The following is an 18,672-nucleotide window of genomic DNA, read 5'->3' on the forward strand; positions in this document are numbered from 1 at the left end:
AACACCTAGCTAAACTTTGTGAAACTGACCTATAAAATGAAACACTCATTTTATTTATTTTTTATGTAAAAGGAAAATATGTTATTTATTAGAAATTTTTATAGGCATAGAGCTACAGAATTTTAAAGCTGACCTCACATCTGGGCTACCCCCTCATTTTACGGGTGAAGAATCAGAGATTAAATGACTTCTCAAGGAGACTCAATTATTAGTGACACAGAAAAACTCAAACCTAGTCTTCTGAAGTTGTCCAGTGCTTTTCAATCATTGTATTCACTTAGGTTTCTAATGTAAAAACTTTCATCAACCTAGGATTTAAGCTTGCACTTGACCTAAAAGAGTCTTAACTTAAAGCCTAATCTACTTTCATGGGTTTCTAGTTTTGTGGGATTGAATTAAATCACACTTTTCTCATATTAATGTAAGTCGGGATAGGATTTATTAGCTTTTTATTGAGATATAATTCACATATCATGGAATATATTTTTCACTCATCCCCTTTGAAATCTAAAGTTGAAGCTTCACTTCTATTCACAGTATCCATTTTATTTAGGCAGTGACTAAAACCCCCAAAGAAAAGTTTCTACAATTAAAAGAATAAACACGGCTCGAAAAGATTTCATCTTGATCCTTACCAGCATTTTGAAGTAGGTTTGAAGGCGTTTGAAAAGCTTAGTGATTAAAAAAAAAATAACTAAACAAAACTCCCCCCCCCCCAGGGTTTTTATGAGACAAAGTTGTAGAAAGGAAGGACTCTATTGAAAAAGACACATTCTGTGTGAACAGAAACAGACAGTAATGAAATATGGCTGTGGAGCAGAAACTTACATTCTAAGCCTAAGTAGGTACATACTCTACAGGGTAGGATGAAAGGAAGGTATTGAGGACACTTACAGACTGCTGCACTCATTTCCCCCCCCCAACAGACATTAAGTAAATATCTACATTGTACCAAGCCTGTGGAGGCGCTGAGAACACAAAGATGAATAAGGCAGATCCTCAAGGAGCCCAATCTGGTGGTGGTGATGGGGAGGTGGGGGCGGGGGAAGGGAGGAGAGAGGGAGCCTATGGAGAAGTGGTTGGGGGATGAGATTAGACGGGTGGGTTGAAGGAGTGAATATATGGTAGAAATTTGGGGGTACGGATACGTGCTGGCTTCTATGGCAGAAATCTCCCCCAGAACCTCTGGAGAAAAACCCCAAAACAATTAGCTTCATTTGCCAAATCTGGCCAGATATCATGACGTTGGTCTACAGATGCCCTCTCAGATAGGTTTAAAAATCCTCCTCCCGCTTCTAGCATTCGCTTTCCCCACCATTAGGGTGTCGGGCAAGGGAGGGGGCAGGATGAAAACTGCACCCACGTTTGCTGCCTTGGCTCTCTGCAGGAGACAGGAATCCAGGGCTTTGCCGTCGTCATAGCAACTAGGAGTTCCGCGGTCCCCCACCTTCCTCCAACTCCTACTTCCCCGGCTGGCCGGGCTGAGCGGCCGCTTCTCTCGCGAGATTTGCGCGCTGTGCTGAGCAGCCCAGCGGTGATCTCACCCGAGACTTGCCGAGGGAGGGGGAGAAGGAGGGGAAGGAATGGGGCGGGGAGGCGGGGAGGAGAGGGGACTGGAGGGGAGGGAAGGGCGAGTGCGGCGCCGCCACCGCCGGCAACTTTGTGAGCGAGTTCAGTGCGTGCGTGAGCGAGTGAGCGAAAAAGTCAGTGCGGCGCCGACTTCCCGGGCGGAGGGTCCCCGGGGAGGGCCAGGTCTGGGCTTCAGAGGCCGCCCCCCAGCCACTCCATCCCTTCCCGCCTCCGGGGCTCCCTCCCATTTCCTCCCCCTCCACCGGTCCTCCCGGGCCTTCCCACCCCCGTCGGCAGTTACCTGTCCCCTCCCCCACTCGGCACGCACCTCCCCTTCCCCTGCGCCCACCTCCGACCTCTGGAACCCGAACCCACCAGCCACCCCAAACCCGCTTTATCCGCGGCCCCCACCCCCAGCTTTTTCTCCTGGGGGCAGGCGGGCGGGATGGGGGGCGCTGAGCCTCGGAGGCGGCGCGAGCGGGGACCAGGACGCCCAGACAATAGTTGATGCCCGGGGACGGAGGCACCTTCGCCACCCACTCCAGGAGCGCGGCCCCAGCCGGCTGCTCTCCAGCCTGCTTTCCGGGTCCCCCTCGGAGCGGGGCTCGGGAGTTGGGCAGATTCAGCCCCCACCTCCCCCGGGCCCCCCTCCGCCCGGCGCCCGCCCCGGCCCGGCCTCGCCGCCCGCCGTCCTCCGCAGAGGAGGCGGCGAGTGAGCGCGCGCCGACAGTCCACACGGTTTCTCTTTCTCCCCAGGGAGAGCGCGCGGCGGACCCACCCCGGACGCGCGGCAGCACCGGGAGGCCGGGCCGAGCGGTAAGTGGCTCCCGCGCCCTGGGGCCGGGCAGGGGAGCGGGGGTGCAGGACTGTCGACAGCCCCCCCTCCCCCAGCGCGTTTTTGGCTGGGGCTCGGGTCCAGGGCCGGGAGCAGACACCGGGAGACCGGTCAAAGTTTTATTTCCGATTCGGTGGCGTGCTGATAGCGCAGCCCGGCGGGGGCGAGTCCGGGCTGCACCGCGCACGGCGCGCGCGCACGCACCTCGGAATCCGAATCTGCATAACTACCGGCGGAGCGCCCCCGCGAGAGGCCGGGAGACCCGCGCCCCCGTCGGGGTGGCTGCGCCCACCCGGCTGCTCTCGTCGTCACCCGGCACCCTTCCCCTTCAGTCACCTGGGTGAGCGCTTTGCAGGCTGTGCTGGAAAGGAGAGGCCGAGGGTTGTAATCATGGGAAAGGGAGTAGGGAGCTCGCTGCCCGCGGGTGGTTAATTTCTCTCCCGGGGTTCTGGGGGGGGAGGGCAGTGAAAGTCGGGGATGCCCTAACCTGCTTTCCTTGGAGCAAGTAAACCTCGAGAGGGCTGGGGAGGCGTGAGGCCGCTTCAAAAAGTTTTCCTCTTTAGCCTCATCTGTTTCCAACTTCTGACCCTAAAGGAAATTTGCGAGGCTCCCTATTGCTTCATGGCATTTCTAGGTGGACAAGTGATCATATTGGGCAGGTTGAAATTTCATCTGGTTTCACCGTTTGTTAAATCTAGAGACAAGGGAAATGGCTCACTTCAGGGAAGATGTTTGAGTTGTTGGTATTCGTTTTTGAAGGAAGCATTTGGGGACTGATGGCTTCTAGAGACTGCGTTTACCTTAATAGATTTAATTTTTCCTGAAAAATTTCCTGGTATTTTAGAGGTAGCATTCCCTGAAATTCTTACTACCTGCTGGACGATTATATTTCTAAACTGGGAGCCAGTGATGCGAGGCAAATTTCAGAGTAAAGGTGTCGACTTTCATCAGGTTCCAGGTCTATCTGGATGAACTGGGGTTGGCGTTTCCTCTATAAAGTGAGCCTTTCATGTTGAAACTCTGACTCAGACTCTTAAACCCATTGTTTTTATACTGGTACTCTGTGGGAGTTAAGTGTCAACTTTCTCTTCTTTTCTCATATGGAATATTCGTCCAAGGCAAAGATTCTCTGGCTTAATCTTTTGGAAAAGTACAAGATTAAGTCCTATAGAATCGTTCTCTGCAGCCAGTTTAGTAACTATTAATTTTCTATATAATCCTGATTTAATGACTTTAACTTTTCTCTTTTTCATTTTTTGAAGGCTGCAATTAAACCACCTTTACCAGGATGGGGAAAAAAAAAAAAAAACCTGATGGGAATAATGTAGAACAGTGGTAACAGCAGTAGTCTCAAATGAAAGGTTTATGTAAAGCACTTTATGGTCACTGATGTGTCCAACTATTAGATGACATACCAGTTATTAACAAGAATATTAATATTAAAACATTTTTCCCATGGAATAAATTACTTGTACTGAGGCATCAGCAATTAACAATGCATTTAAAATGACTTGGGTGATGATTTGCTCGTAAATAGGGGCAAAATAAGAGATTTTGGGGATGAATGGCTTTACGTGGGTGACAACTTATTTTCTTATCTCATTATGCTTAAGTAAAGGACTCTTGAAGTTGACTGTATCATTAGATTTCTCTAGTTTGACTGAGAGAACAAGTTTGGCAAGTGGCTCAAGATAGTCAGTAGGTGTTGCTGTTAGCTTCTCTGTAGTTCCTGGTACTGCTCCTCCGGCTTTGAAATTGCAATTCTGATAGAACTTTTTAGATCTGAAGTGTCAGGCAGTCGTTGGGATCCTGTGGCAAGGTTGACTTGAACTCTTGGTAATAAATCCAAAGCACCTTACTTAGATTTTGTACTGAGATTCATTTAACTCTATCCTTTCACTATTATTTTCTGGCTTTCGTATTTATTTACTTTGCTTTTGCTTTGAATTACATGAGTAATTTTAGGGAACCCCCTACCCCCCGCTTTTTAAACAACTTTAGAAAAAATCTTCATGTAGCTTTATTGAAGTCATAGATTGAAGATTGCTTGAGTTTAGTGGTTTTGTAAACTTTGGGGGATCTTGGTTGACTCTGAGTTATGTATATGTTGTATTAAATTGCAGTTTGAATTTTTCAATAAAAGGCTGTTTTCTGTCTCTCTGAGCTGTGAAACAGAAGCACGAGGAGAGGTGGAAAAGTGTAAAAATACAGATTCCCTGAATCTTTCCAATTTAGGGGAAAGTATGTAGTGATTCATGAGAACATAATTATGTGCTTCCTGTCAGTCCTCGTGGTTGTGTTATCATTCCTGTTGGTCCATAGCAGTGCACATATAAAGTATGGATATCCTGAAGATTTCCAGGTGACATCTCGCATTGGAGATTTTTGGTTCACCGATGAAATCGGACTTTGTCAGAGGAAAACATATTTATCCCTCTGATGGAGAACTAGATCTCTGATATAGAATGCTTCTTTCTTCCTTTTGATGCAAATCACAGAAGCTCATATCTGAAATTCAGAAAAAACTCCCCCTATACCCCCATAATAACACTATATTCCTAACCTTTTGAAGTTTATGGTGAGTCGCGTTATTTACTGAGTGCCTCTATTCGGGAAGTGTGCTGTCAGGCTCCATGGTTCTGGTGGTGAGTAAGTGTGTTTCATGGAACTTATAGTCCAGTGGGGCCATATATAGTAACTTTTCTGAGTTTGGGGTTATGGTACCCTGGTATGGTACCCTGCCTCCAGAAGGGTTTTGCATAACAGGCAATCAATTATTTTTATTATTTTCTGAAATAAGGGAGCCCATTATTTGCCCTCAGAAGTTCTGGGTTTCAAATTTTCGGGCTATGGGATCTTAAAAAATAATCAAACCTCTCTGAACTGTCTTTCTGAAAAACTGTCTTTTTCAGCAAAAATGGGCATAATGCTTGCTTCACAGCTTTGCTGCAAGAATTAATGAGAAAATATGTATGAAAGTACTTCGCAAATCATAAAGTCTTATTTGCAATTGCATTTTCTTTTTGATGAACAGATTCATAGATTGTTGAAGCTAGAAGGGATTTTGAATTTAAATCATTTGACCCATTTTCTCCATTTTGCAGATGATGAAACTGAGGCCCAGAAAGCTGAAGTGATTTGTCGCAGGTTATAGAAGAACTAATTAGTGATCAGGCAGTGATTGGAAGGCAGGTTTCCAGATTTAACTGTACTCCTTTGTTTCCTAGTTTTTGTTTTGTTTTGTTTTTTTGAATCTATACGTTAAAATTCGTTTACTACTCCCTTCCCCCCGCAAGTGTTCAGTGTTTATTAAGTATCTAAATGAGCAAAACTTAAGGAAGCGAACAAAATCAACATTAAGATTGAAAAAAAAAAGATTGAAGAGCTTTGAAAACAGTATTGATGTAGTGTTTGGTAAGTAAGCTTTAGAGTTACTCAAATTACAAAGTTATGGAAAAAGAAATTGAGTTAGTTAAAATATCTACATGGTAGAGCCTGTAGGCTTCCCCCCACCTTTTTTTGGGGCTGGGGCATAGACTTTATTAACTCAGAGCATAGTGTACTTGTACGCTCTTTAGAGAAGCCAAACTTAATTTGTTCAGGGTTACCATTTTCTTCCCTTAATATCATTTTTCATTTGTAAAAGAAAGTGATTTCCCTTCCTTATTTCTGGAATAGTGGCAACTTGTAGACCTTCTCTTTCAGTTACATGTAAGTGTTACTAGGGGATGGGGCTTGGAGGGGGGATGGGTCAGATGGAGGGATAATTGCACAGAAAAAAGGAACATATTGAAGGAGCTTCCTGTTGAAGATGTGCATGATTTATATAGCACCACCCTCCCTTCCACTAGGGTAATCTGAGCCAGGAGAGAAGAAATATCCCTGCCAGTCAGTGACTGCCCTTTAGATGGGGGGCTCTCCCTTCTGGGAGGGTTGAGCATTATCTTATTCTTTCAGTGCTCATCCAAAAAGTTGTGTCTTGTTTCATATCCAGTGCTCCTTAAAATGTAGGTGTTCCACGATCACTTGAGATTGACAATCCAACCTATCCACTGCACTTCTACTTTTTGGCATAAGAAGTAAATTGACCTCATGGATTTTTGTTTTTAGGTTTTTATTTGTTTTTTTCCTATGTCTAGATAATTGAAAAAAAAAAAAAGGCGAAACAAAGCCCACACACTTGTATGGCATTTTATTTTCCAAAGATTAGAACTAAGTTAATTATCCTTAGATATTCGCTCTTTTATTCTTTTGGTGGGCTTTTGATGAGCTCTGGAGTGAGTCAGAAGCATGGGAAAAATTCCCTTTGCTTTGGATCTCTCAAACACAGACGGTTTGAGTGAGGGAGGGACATGAGTGTGATTGGGTTTGTGATCACGAGGGTAAGAAAATCCACTGGGGTATATCTTTTGATATAGGGGCCAGGGCACATCCATTTTCTCCTTTTATTCTGGCCTGGGGAGAGTAAAGAGAACATGAGTGTCTTCTTGAAGATCAAGAGGGATGACCCTCAAATGACATGGAGGAACATCAGGAGCTTTTTTAGTTGGACCCTAGGACGTAACAGCACCTAGGCGGGTGTGCGGCAGAGTCAGGTGAGGCCCCAGCTCTCTGCCTCTGGAGGTCTGGGATCAGAATTTCCAGTCTCTAGATTTCTAATTTGTTCCTTGTCATGTTGCACCGACTTCTCCCTCTAATTAGGATTATAGTATGCCTCCCTTTAAGCTGTGGGAGACAGGCAATTACATAAGGTTAAATTTCCCTCTTTTCAGCTCAGGAGAGGCAGGAAGCTGGATGCCTGTTGGGAGTGTGCTGGCTTAGAGAGGCTGGTTTGCACAAGCACAGGGGTCTCTCAGAGGCGACGTGAGCGGGTAAGACAGGACGTCCAGCCTTGGCCACCACTGGATTCTTTTTCCTCTGCCCTCCCCCAGAGCAGGTCTGGGTTCAATGCCTTTTGCAGATACAATAGTTAATTCTGGTTATTTTCTCTTTTCTACTTTTTTCACAAAGTCTTTTACCAAAGCTATAGGTATAATCATTAATTGGTTTTTGTGGTTCAGGGTCTTGCTTCCTTTTAGAATGAATTCTCAACTACTCAGAAGACAGCTAGTGAGAAATAAAAAGCAAAGACCTTCATTGTGAATGATTATGTTTCTATAATCCAGACTTGAGTCTTTTCCTTTGGCTCTTATGTTATCTTTTTTTTTTTTTTCTTCATATTCCAGAGTATTCGCCTAGGTAGGTATTCTAGTTGGATATATTGTGAGCTCCTTGTGTTCCCTTTAACAGTCTCGGTTCCCAGAATTGATTGACTATTGGTTTTTACAAGTTTCTTTTTTTTTTTTTTTTTATTAAGACCTTTATTAACAGGTGCTTGCCGTTTGTTGATTTTTTTGAAAAAATCAAGTTGTAAACTTTTTATTACAAATTAAAAATGAGGTTCTTAAAAATCTCAACTTGACCAGATCGGAAACAATTTAAAAACCTTTAAAGGTGTATTGAGAAAAACCATTTTTTTTTTTTTTTAAACACGTTTGTCATTACCAAAAAGAGACATCTTTAGGTAAAAATAATACAAGTTTCTTTGTGGTTCTTGATGCTCTTAGAGAAGCAACTGACAACCGAACTGTGGTAGCTCACGCTTTCAAGAAGGGACAGTACTTGTTAGGAAATGCCTCTAAGATACATCATTCATTATAAATTAGTTGCATGTCCTGAAATTTTCACCCAATTTGACTGTCACTGCTTGCTTCACCTATGTGTATCTAGGAAAAAAGTGGAAAGCAGTATTTTCCCAGATTTTTGCAAGAAATGTAAGCTTATGACTTGTCAGAACCAAACTGCTTTTCTTCAGAAGGCTGTAGAAACACATGTTCTTCTTACTCTTGTATTGCGGGTCGGTGTGTGGTTGATGGATGTCCTGCCTCTTCCTAAGCCTAGTTCTGGCTGCCCCGGGGAAGACCTCCGAAGGTTTTGCCAGTATACTTTGATTCCTGAGGAGCTGGCCTCTCCTATGTAAGAGAGTGTGCTGTGTGTGCGCCTGTGTTTGGGGCGGGGTCTGCCTGTGGTTCCTAACCCTTGTCTCTTTATCAGTTTGTGAGGTGCCTGTGGTTCTTCGAAGCGTCTCCATGTTACTTTTTTTTTTTTAATGAGGATCTTAGTGCTGATCCTTTGTAATAGGAAATGAGGTCTAATAATTGCATAACAAAATGTTTCAGTAGGTAAATGATAGGTTATGGAGAGCTACAGGGTTCACAGGAAAGGCTTATTCAGATTTCAAGAATGTCAGCCAAATAATTGCCTTCAGTGGGATTATTCTGAAGGCCATTTTCCAAGTAATGTTTTAAAAAAGTGGCTTTCAGTGGTTTGGGGAGGATGTGTGTTTGGGGGAGCAGAGAGTGCTTGGGTGGAGAGGGTAGGGGATCCCGGTGAACTCTGGGGCTTTTCTCCGGGGCAGCATGTTGGATATCAGGTGGATGGTGGTGTGAAGAAACTCAGTGGATGATTCTGTTACGCTTTTCCTCCACCCACTTGAGAACACAATCGTTTTTATATCATTTTTGAACCTATGCTTGACAATAAGGTAAACAAGTAGTAGGCTTAAGCCAGAGAGCAGCGGACTGGGGATTGTGGAAGCTTCATTTTGAATGGGTGAGAACGGGAACCTCTGATCCTCTATGCTGTCCCATTGACTAAAAAAGACAACTTGGAAAAAACTCTGGAAATACCTGCCAACAGCTGAAAGGATCGGGCTGCTTAGACTCCTGCAGTGGAGGGAGAACATGTAAATCCAGTTTGGTATCTGTATGGTGGCACTGCGACCTTAACCATTTTTAAGTATATAGTGCAGCAGTGTTAAGTACATTCATGTTGTCATGAAACAGACCTCCAGAACTTTCTCATCTTGCAGATCCGAAACCATACTCTACCCTTATCCTGGCTACTGCCATTCTACTTCTGTTTCTGTGAATTTCTCTACTTAAGACACCTCATATAAGTAAGAATCAGGCAATATTTTGTCTTTTTGTGGCTGGCTTATTTCACTCAGCATAATGTCCTCAAGGTTCATCCGTGTTGGTATGTGACAGGATTTCCTTCTTTTGAGGCTCAATAATATTCCATGATATGTATAGACAATATTTGGTCTACTCATCCATTCATGGACATTCAGGTTGCTTCTACCTCTTCTGTTGTGAATAATGCTGGTATGAACACGAGTGTGCCAATGTATCTTTAAGACCTTGCTTTCAATTCTTTTGAATGTACACACAGAAGTGGGATTGCTGGATCATATGGTAGTTCTATTTTTAATTTTTTGAGTAATCTCTATACAATTTTTCATAGTAGTTGTAAAAACACAGTGGTTTTACATTCCTGCCAACAGCACACAAGGGTTCCAGTTTCTCCACATCCTTGTCAACACTTGTTATTTTCTGTGTTTTTCATAGTAGCCATCCTAATGCGTGTGAGGTGAGATCTCACTGTGGTTTTGATTTGCATTTCTCTGGCGATAAGTGATGTTGAGCATCTTTCATATGTTTATTGACCGTTTGTCCATCAGCTTTGGAGAAATGGCTATTCAATCCTTTGCCCATTTTTTAATCGGGTTATTGGATTTCTTGTTGAGTTGTACGAGTTCTTTATATATTCTGGATATTAATCCCTTATCGGATGTATGATTTGCAAATATTTTCTCCTATTCTGTGGGTTGCCTTTTCACTCTGTTGGTTTCCTTTGATGTGTAAAAGTTTTAAAATTTGTCTATTTTTGCTTTTGTTGCCTGTGCTTTTGGCATCATATCCAAGAAGTTACTGGCAAGCCAGTGTCATGAAGCTTTCCGCCTTTGTTTTCTTCTAAAATTTTATAGTTTTAGTTATGTTTAGGTCTTTACTCCATTTTGAGTTAATTTTTGTATATGGTGTTAGATAAGTGTCCAACTTCATTCTTTTGCATATGAATGTCCGTTTTCTCAACAGTGTTTGTTGAAGAGATTGTCCTTTCCCCATTGGGTGGTCTTGGCTCCCTTGTTGTAGATCAGGTGCCCACATACACAAGGGTTTATTTCTGGGCTGTCTCTTCTGTTGGTCTGTTTGTTTGTCTTTATGCCAGTACTACAACTGTTGGGATTACACTAGCTTTGTAATATCTTGAAATCTGGAAGTGTGAGTGGCACTTACTTTTAATTGATGCTATTCTCGGTGTTAAATAATAGAGAATAGAGAAGTTGACGATTGAGAAAAACGTTCACAGAATTTTTCATTTTTTTTGAGGGGATCAGACTCTTAAAGAATGAGGTAAAGTCATTTAAATGGCAGAATGCTTGCAAGGCTATCAGTTGGCAGCTAGTGGAGTAAGAGCTGTGTGTCTAGCACTTCCTGGTTTGCAAAGTACCTTCACAGATACCTATTCCAGTGGCTTGGGAAAGCTTCCAAAAGGTGATGGACCTTGAAGATTGGATGTGTAGCCCACTGGATATAAATACCCCAAACCATCTGTGTCAGTTGGGTCGCAGTGTGACGGGAGGTCTTTCATGAAAGCTGCTGGGGTGATCTCAAGATTTTCAGTGGTATCAGTTATTATAATAACTGTCACTTGTGGTATTGTTTTCCTTGACACTGTATTGCTTTTCCTACTCCATTCCAGTAGACCCTGCCTTTCCTCATCTGCTCCCTGAATAGCAGTAGGCCGCATACAAGGATAGAATAGTTAGCCACAGCACTGTTTTCTGAGCTGTGCAAAGGAGAGAAAACTGACTTGGCTGGGTTGTATGGGATGAATTGAATGAGAGAGATTGGAACCAGAAGAGCAAATTAAGTGGCTGTTTTAGTAAGTACTTTAGGCTACTTAAGACATACTTTCTTACCTTCTTAATAAAACTATGGGGATAATTTTGGTTGAGTGTATTACTTAAAGGGACTTTGGGGGAATTGTTGTGGAGGAAAAATGTAGTATGCTTGCATTTAGTAGGCCTGAAGTAAAGATTTATTTAGTGGTAACCAAAGGAATTTATGTCTACACGGGTGAATCTCTAAGGAGTAACTTACTCATGTATCCCGTAAGTATTTATTGACTCGCACTCTAATGCCAGGGGCCAATGGCTGCTGTTAGTGACGAGGGAATGTATGGTTCCTGCTCTCATGTGGCTGATACTCTTCTAGTGATTGATATGGTCCTTTTCAGTGTTCTGTTCCTCTCATCTGGTTGATTTTTCTTTTAGTCAAAGGCCACCTGTTTCACTGCTGATGCAAAACAGTTGTAGTTGTTTATTATGAAAATAGTCCTGTGTTAAATAGTCTTGGTATAGAAGAAAAAAGAAACCCTAGACAGTTCTGCCGGTTTGGTTTCCAGGGTGATCGGTCTTGGCAAAATTTATTTTATCAAGTGCTTTTCTGAGTAACAGAACTAAAGGAAACAGGCTTTAATGAATTTTGGTTAAGTTTTTCCGGAGGACCCAGATAAGGTTTTCAAGTCTTGGTTTCCTCTACTTCCACGTCTGTTCCACGTCTAGTTTTGGTTAATCTGGATTTTTCCATTGTCAGATCTTAAAGGAGTCATATACCCCTTTTGGATTTTCATTCATTCACTCATTTAACAAGTGTTATTGTTCACTTTTTTAGAGACCAGATATCTTTTCCTTTGTAAGAGGAAGAAGGTTGAGGTTGAATTAAGTTTCCTTTAAGGCCAACTGTTAAAATTCTGTGTATTTATTATTGTGATTTAGTGAGACTGAAGGCTTTTTGCAGATAGTAGAAATGTTTTTGAAAGAACTAAAGAAAGAAATTCAGAGAATTTGTTTCTAACTCTAAAACATTAGTGAGAAAATTCTGTGTTGGTGGATAATTTTAGCATTAATTTCACTTTGATCTGAAAACAATCAACATTTTAACTCAACTCTGAGAGTCTTTGTAATTTTGGTAGGAGACAGTTCTGAATCTCACCTTTCTGCCGTGACTTGTAATATGGTAGAAACTTAATTCCTGTTTCAGATGACTGGTATAGTGCTAGGGTGGGAGATTTAGAAACGTTTACCACCCCTTTTTCTAGGTGCTTGTATTCTGAGTCTTTTAGAGCGCTTGTCATTAATGTGTGTGGTAGTCTTGAGATGTGGTGCCATCATGTTACTGAATACAGAAGAGTCACTGATCTGAGGACCAGTGCTGTGAAAATTAAGCTGGCAGCCCACGCTGCCAAATTTGTAATATTCAGGTAACCTAGTGTGAGATTTCGTGGCTTTTTAAAAATGAAAATGATATTTTCATATTAATTTGTCATGAGAAATTCAACATAGTATTGATTATGTGTGATAGGGTTCAGTTATTCAAAGTTAAGATTTAAGAATTTCTTCCCATGTGGATTGCTTGCTGTTGTAAATGTGGTCTTATGGTTACCGAGAGCACTGAAAGATTTGTGTAATCCTGGCTCTGTGAATTTGGCCATTTTTGTTTTGTTTACTAATCAGCAGTATTCACTGAGCACCTTCTAGATGGCAGATACTGCTCTCATTCTGGGTCTACGGCAAGGAACAGCTCTGAGTGAGATGGGAAGCCCCCAGAGGGCTTTCCACAAAGGGTTTGATCTGACGTATTTTTAAAGCAAAAGCTCAGTTATGCAGAGAATAGAATAAAGTATGTATGTGGGGGCGACTAAGGTGGAAGCAGGGAGATTTCAGGGGGTTCTAGCAATAACCTGGGTCAGATATGATGATCAGTGGAGGTGATGAGAAGTGGCTGGATTCTGGACTTATGTCAGCTGAAGGCTGTGATGATGTAGAGAGCAAGAAGGAGAGGAGTCCAGGAGAACAGCAGGGTTTTTGGCCTGAGCAAGTGGAGTAGTGAGCAGGGGCCATTCACTGAAATGGGGAAGATGGGAGGAGGAGGTTTTGGTGGGGATTAAGAGCTGGTTTGTATACGCTGGGTATAAGCTAGCAGTTGACGTGTAAGAGGAGAAGTCAGCTTGGCGCCTGGCAGGTCTACTAACCTTCATGGGCTTCAGTTTTCTCATCTGTGAAAAGGGGAAAGTGTTTGCCCTTCTCAGAATTCTTGACATCAAATGAAAAAAAAAAAAGTTAAAACTTCTAAAGTTATGTCTTGTAATGGTGGTATTATTTCTCGAAAGTAGACTGGTTACCATCTTAGGTACTTTGTGGTCTCTTTTGCACTACTTAAGTCATAGGCCATCGGCCAGAATGTATTGTGGAAAGTTGGCACTGGCCTTTCAAAGGCTGGTTTTCTTTCCCAATAGATGGAGTAGCTTTCTTTCTTATTCATTCTGTGATTCCTGGGCAGCTTCTGGGAGAACTTGGTATTTTGGTTTCCTTCAAGGTGTCAGAGGGCTTCATTTTGTGCAGAGCCCCTGAAGCACCATGTGGGCCTGTGGTGCCAGACTTGCCCCTTAATAAACATTGCTGTGAGCCAAAGTGATTTTCTATATGTGGGAGGATATTACAGTAGAAAAACCCCAGCTCTTTCCTTTCTCAAAGCCTTTGTCCTTTGAGGCTTCCCATGACTTGCATAGTTAACAAATAGGGTCTAATAGGTCAGATTTTTTAGGGAGACCACTCTCCATGTTTCTTGACTCAGGATACCTATTTGTATATTCCTAGGTTTTTGGATTACTCCGAGTTTTGTTATAGGCAGGTGAGATTATGTTCAATATATATTTGACCCTACTGAGTTAAAATTTAAGATCCAAGAGAAAAAGTTGAGAGCATCAGTCTTATAGTTCTATCAGTGGTGTTTGGAACTTATTAAATGTCCTTCCTTAGAGATTGTAGTAGATAGTTGTGTCCTTGAGATGCTGTCTTTGCTGATGATTGATACCTTGCTAGCAGTCTGATGTTGCTTTAGGAGCATCCAGAGGTGTATGTTCTTGGTTCTCGGCTCTTCATGCGCCACACGGTTTGCACAGAGGCACAACCCCTTTCTTCACCTCCCTCCTGGTTTGCTTCTGCACTGCGCAGGATTCCATCAGGCATCAGCGGGGGGCCCGCTGCAGGTTATGTGATTTAGAAGAGAAGCTAAGGGTGCCTTTGAGGGCCTGACACATGTAGTGAGTGTAACTGTTGATGAATGACGTCTAAGTAAGTGTGCTCGGTGTTCAGCGTCATGAGAGCGGTAGTGGCTTTAATAATGCAGGGAGGCCTCGGGAACCATGTGTTTCAGAGGATATTGTGGAGGCAGAAATGATTTGGATATTCTCTTGTATCTTGCAGGCAAGAGGATATCTCTCTTTTTCTTTCAGGTCCTCAAGTTTATAAAATAAGTTTACCCATCTGCTCAGTAATGGTTAAGTTATATAACCTTTTGCTTTTCATTGAATTGACTTGCTATACATTATCTTATTTCAGCTTGTAAGAAATTGAACAATAGGTACCTATTATAATATCACTTAACATAATTGTCTGAAAAAACCCCAGCCTTTGTCTTTACTTTTGAAGTACATATTAGGAAATTTAGGTCAGTTGTAAGAAATAATTTGAAAGGGATCTATGTATTTAAATCTCTTGTCTTTTCCATGCTTAATAATTTTTTTCCCCTAGAAGGAATACAGCTTACTTAGATTCTCTAAAATATCTTTTAGAATTTTCCAAATTGCCTGATGGCTTTTTATTTGAACTCAAGTCTAGTAATCATTTTTATTGGGGAGATAGGCTCTACATTTCTGAAGTTGCAGTACCTGTTTATGCACTCTTGGTTTTTTTTTTCCTTTATGTAACACTTTTATTGAGTTATAATTAACTTATTATATGGTTCTTGCATTTGAAGTGTACATTCACAGACTTGTGTTACCATCTCCATAAACAATTTTAGAACATCTTCATCACTCCCAAAAGGAACTCCAACCCCTTTTGCTGTCACTCCCTGTTTGTCCCCAGCCCTAGGCCACCACTAATCCACTTTATATACTTGCCCCCTCTGGATGTTTCCTGTAAATAGGCTCGCACAATTTGTGGTCTTTTGTGGCTGACTTCTTTCAGCCAGCTCTATCAGAACACTTTAGCTTTTTTTCAAGCACTTTAACTTTGGTGGTAATGTACAGATTTTGGACTCAAACCAGAGAAGAGCAAAACCATGAGCTGCCATGTGTGTTGTGGAGCAGAGGGTGAACTGTGAAGCTTCCCCAAAGAACCCCGCCCCCTTCCCCGCCCCCATGCTAATCCTCAGATGCACTCAGTGCATGAGATCACACAGTGATCTTGCCTCCCCTTGCCCGAGCCTTGCCTGCTTCTTTCTTGAATTTTCCAGATAGCTCTCAGATGTCATCTCTGATTCTTCCCTTTCTTCTCTCTTTGGACTGGTCTGAGACCAAGCACTGCCTTTTTTTTTTTTTCCCTTTAGAATTGATTCTTGTTTTCAACTTTTCCTCCTTTAATTGCCACTGTCTTAGGACAGACCCTTGATCTTTGTATCTGGGTGGCGAGAGCAGGCTCCTTTGTCAGCATCTCGCCTCCTACTGTCCCCTGTCTAGGCCATCTTGTCTGATCATTCCTTCTAATGTAGGACCTCCTAGGTATGTGTGCCCCTCTCAGGGAACTAAAGTGGTTCAATACCTTGCCATGTCAAACTCACACTCTTCTGCTTGCTTTTGTGACCTTTCTCTTGGGTCTCTCCCTTCCTGCTTATCTGATTTCTTTGGCCTCTCCATGAATGTGTGTCTGCCTTCATATGGGCCTCTGCTTTCTCTTCTTCCCAACTATTCCAACTTTCTTTGAGCCATTGTTCATGTTCCATGTTAGTTCTATTTAATTTTAAACACTAAATTCCTCACCCGTAGCTTTCTCTCTCTTATCCTCTTCCCTGCATATCACGCTCCTTATCATTATTTTGTTTTGCTTTTATCCCCTCTGATGCAGTACCAGCCCCTGAGTTCCAGTTTTATCTGTCTTTCTCATCCTTTTGTGCCTGCTTCCTTCACTGCCATTTTTCTGGTTAGAGTAACTCATCTTGAGTTCTCTCTTCTCTGATACTTCTCTGAGATGCTGTTGTGCTGTGTTGTATACGTAAGGAAATCAGCATTAAATAATTAATGCACAATTCATCAAGGACATTTAGTCTGGAGAAGACTCAGAAGGGATGTCATCGCTGTCACAAGGGTTGAAATTCCATCATACCTAAGGAGGAGAGATTACCTTTGTCTTCCCAGGCCCCACAGAGAAGGACATGAGTAGAGTAAATACAGCCATGTGAAGGAGCATCACAAAGGACTTTCTAGTAGAGCCTCCTGTAGGAGTGACCGGCGGCCTTCCCCATCGCAAGCCTAGGCTGGATCATTCTGGATGGGGCCCTTGTAAAGGCCATTCAGACAGTTCTTGGGGGCTCAATGAGGCTAGTGGTTCTTAGTCTCTGTGGAGTGTTAGAATCTTCTGGGGAACACGCTAAGTACACGGAGTCTCTGTCTGTTCCTTGGACGTTCAGATTGAGTAGTCTGTGAAGCCAGGCTTGGAAACTTCTGAGGCAGGTAGCTCCTTTAGTCTTTGAGATCCTGTGAGTGTCTCATTTGTTTAACGATTTTTTCCTGAGTGCCTGCACCGTACGGCAATGTCACGTTGTGGGTTTTGCCTTCATAGGACATAGAATCGGGGGGGGATGCAGACAGACAGGTGAAGCCATGTGATTTCTCCTCAGGTAGATGGAGACCTTGGAGGATAGGGACCATTTCTTATTTTGTATGTTTATTCGCCCCAGAGGAATGGGCACACTGGCATTCATTTTTGGGCGGCAAACTGATTAACCTGCTGTTTAGTGATTTTTTTCCCTGTTGTAAGGCTTGTAACTGTATTCTTTATCCAATTGTTTTCATACAACTTAATTTCTTAGTTGAAAAGGAGCCACTCTCTTTTCGATTGCTTCATGGTAGGCTCAGCCTTTGGATTTTGTTGCTTCCTCGTTACACAATTTACAAAGGCTGCTACTTACTGAGTACCCAATGTGCCAAGCACTTCCTGTCACACCACTGCTCATCTTTATAACAAGCCTACAAGATAGACATCAGAACTCCATGAGTGAGAGCCAAGCTGTTGAGTTCCTGTTACAAACCTTCTTACATTAACTTACATTGCAGCAGCTACTGAGTTAGGAAATGGTCTAGTGCAGTCACCTGTTGGGACTAGAGTGGTTGCAGTCATGTTTTGGCTGTGTGCATAGAATATATTTTATTGTTGGAAATGACGGAAAGCCTGTCTGCATATGATAGGGTAGCTGTAACCATCACCCTATTTGTTTTAAATACTGTCCGTGCTGATGATAGAAGCTCTCCACCCATTTCTCCAATGAAGGGCCGGTCTTGCTGGTAGAATTTTTAAGCATGGTATTTAAAAAAAAAAAAATTTTGTTTTAAACACTATTCACACTGATGATAGAAGCTCTCCACCCATTTCTCCAATGAAAGGCTAATTAGTAATTTGTTTTAAACACTATCCACATTGATGATAGAAGCTCTCCACCCATTTCTCCAATGAAAGGCTGGTCTTGCTGGTAGAATTTTTAAGCATGGTGTGTAGTTTATCATCTGTCTGTGTTTTGCTGCAGTGGAGAGTCAGGGACTGTTTTTTGTATCTGCAGTGATGATCTGGATTTCCCAGAACTGGCATGTGACCCATTTAGCAGTTTCTTTTCCTGTATCTCCTATAGGGCTTTGGCCTGTCAAGGTGACCTCCACAGTGCTCAGTTAATAATAGTCATAAATACCTTTCGCTGAGCTCTACCAATGGATAGGTTCTTTGCTTAGATCATCTGATTTTATCCCCATGGAATTCCTGTGAAGTAGGTATTATCAACAGACAATAAAGCTGAGAAAGGCTAAGTGACTTGCCCAGCTGCAGACCCTTGCCTGTTTGCATTTTTCCGGGGACTTAGACATGGTTTGCACAGGCATTATACCATTTCTTTCGTTTCTCTCACCTCCTCTTGCTGGTTTCACTAAGAAAAATGAGGTGGTAGGCGAGTGGACTTTTAGGAGATGCTCAAGAGCAAGTATCTCGGACTCCTAGAGAAAATTCATGGTTAGTATATTTAATTTTCTCCCTTCCGATAGAGTCAAGCTAGTGGTTGTGGTTGAATATTCTCTTTGGCCAACTGAACTTACTGAGATGTGGGAAACAACCTCATAGGAGGCTCACACCTGCTATAGAAGTTTAAGGCCCAGGGTTGCAAATGTTTCTAGTGCAAATAGCTAGACGAAATATAAATATTTATGGTTGTGGCGAAATAAATATAAATCTTCACAGAGTTTGTAATAGCCACAGAATTATTTTCTAGTAAGAACACTTT

At 42.6% G+C, this 18,672-nt stretch overlaps 1 protein-coding gene across 15 annotated transcripts in view; it reads left to right on the forward strand.

The window, feature by feature from the left end:
- Positions 1-1,627: 1,627 nt before the first annotated feature.
- Positions 1,628-18,672, forward strand: part of SIPA1L1 (signal induced proliferation associated 1 like 1) — a 366,695-nt gene continuing 349,650 nt past the window's right edge. For 8 of the 15 annotated variants that reach the window (XM_036096709.2, XM_036096642.2, XM_078053865.1 and 5 more), the window contains exon 1: positions 2,320-2,385. The gene's annotated coding sequence lies outside the window, so the exon portion shown is untranslated. Of the gene's footprint in view, positions 1,704-2,260; positions 2,386-2,473; positions 2,745-18,672 lie in introns of those variants that run through there. The other 7 variants (XM_078053864.1, XM_078053866.1, XM_078053860.1 and 4 more) reach the window with 5 other exon arrangements.

Source organism: Halichoerus grypus, chromosome 8 (genome assembly GCF_964656455.1).
Source record: "Halichoerus grypus chromosome 8, mHalGry1.hap1.1, whole genome shotgun sequence".
In the NCBI taxonomy this organism is placed as follows: domain Eukaryota; kingdom Metazoa; phylum Chordata; class Mammalia; order Carnivora; family Phocidae; genus Halichoerus; species Halichoerus grypus.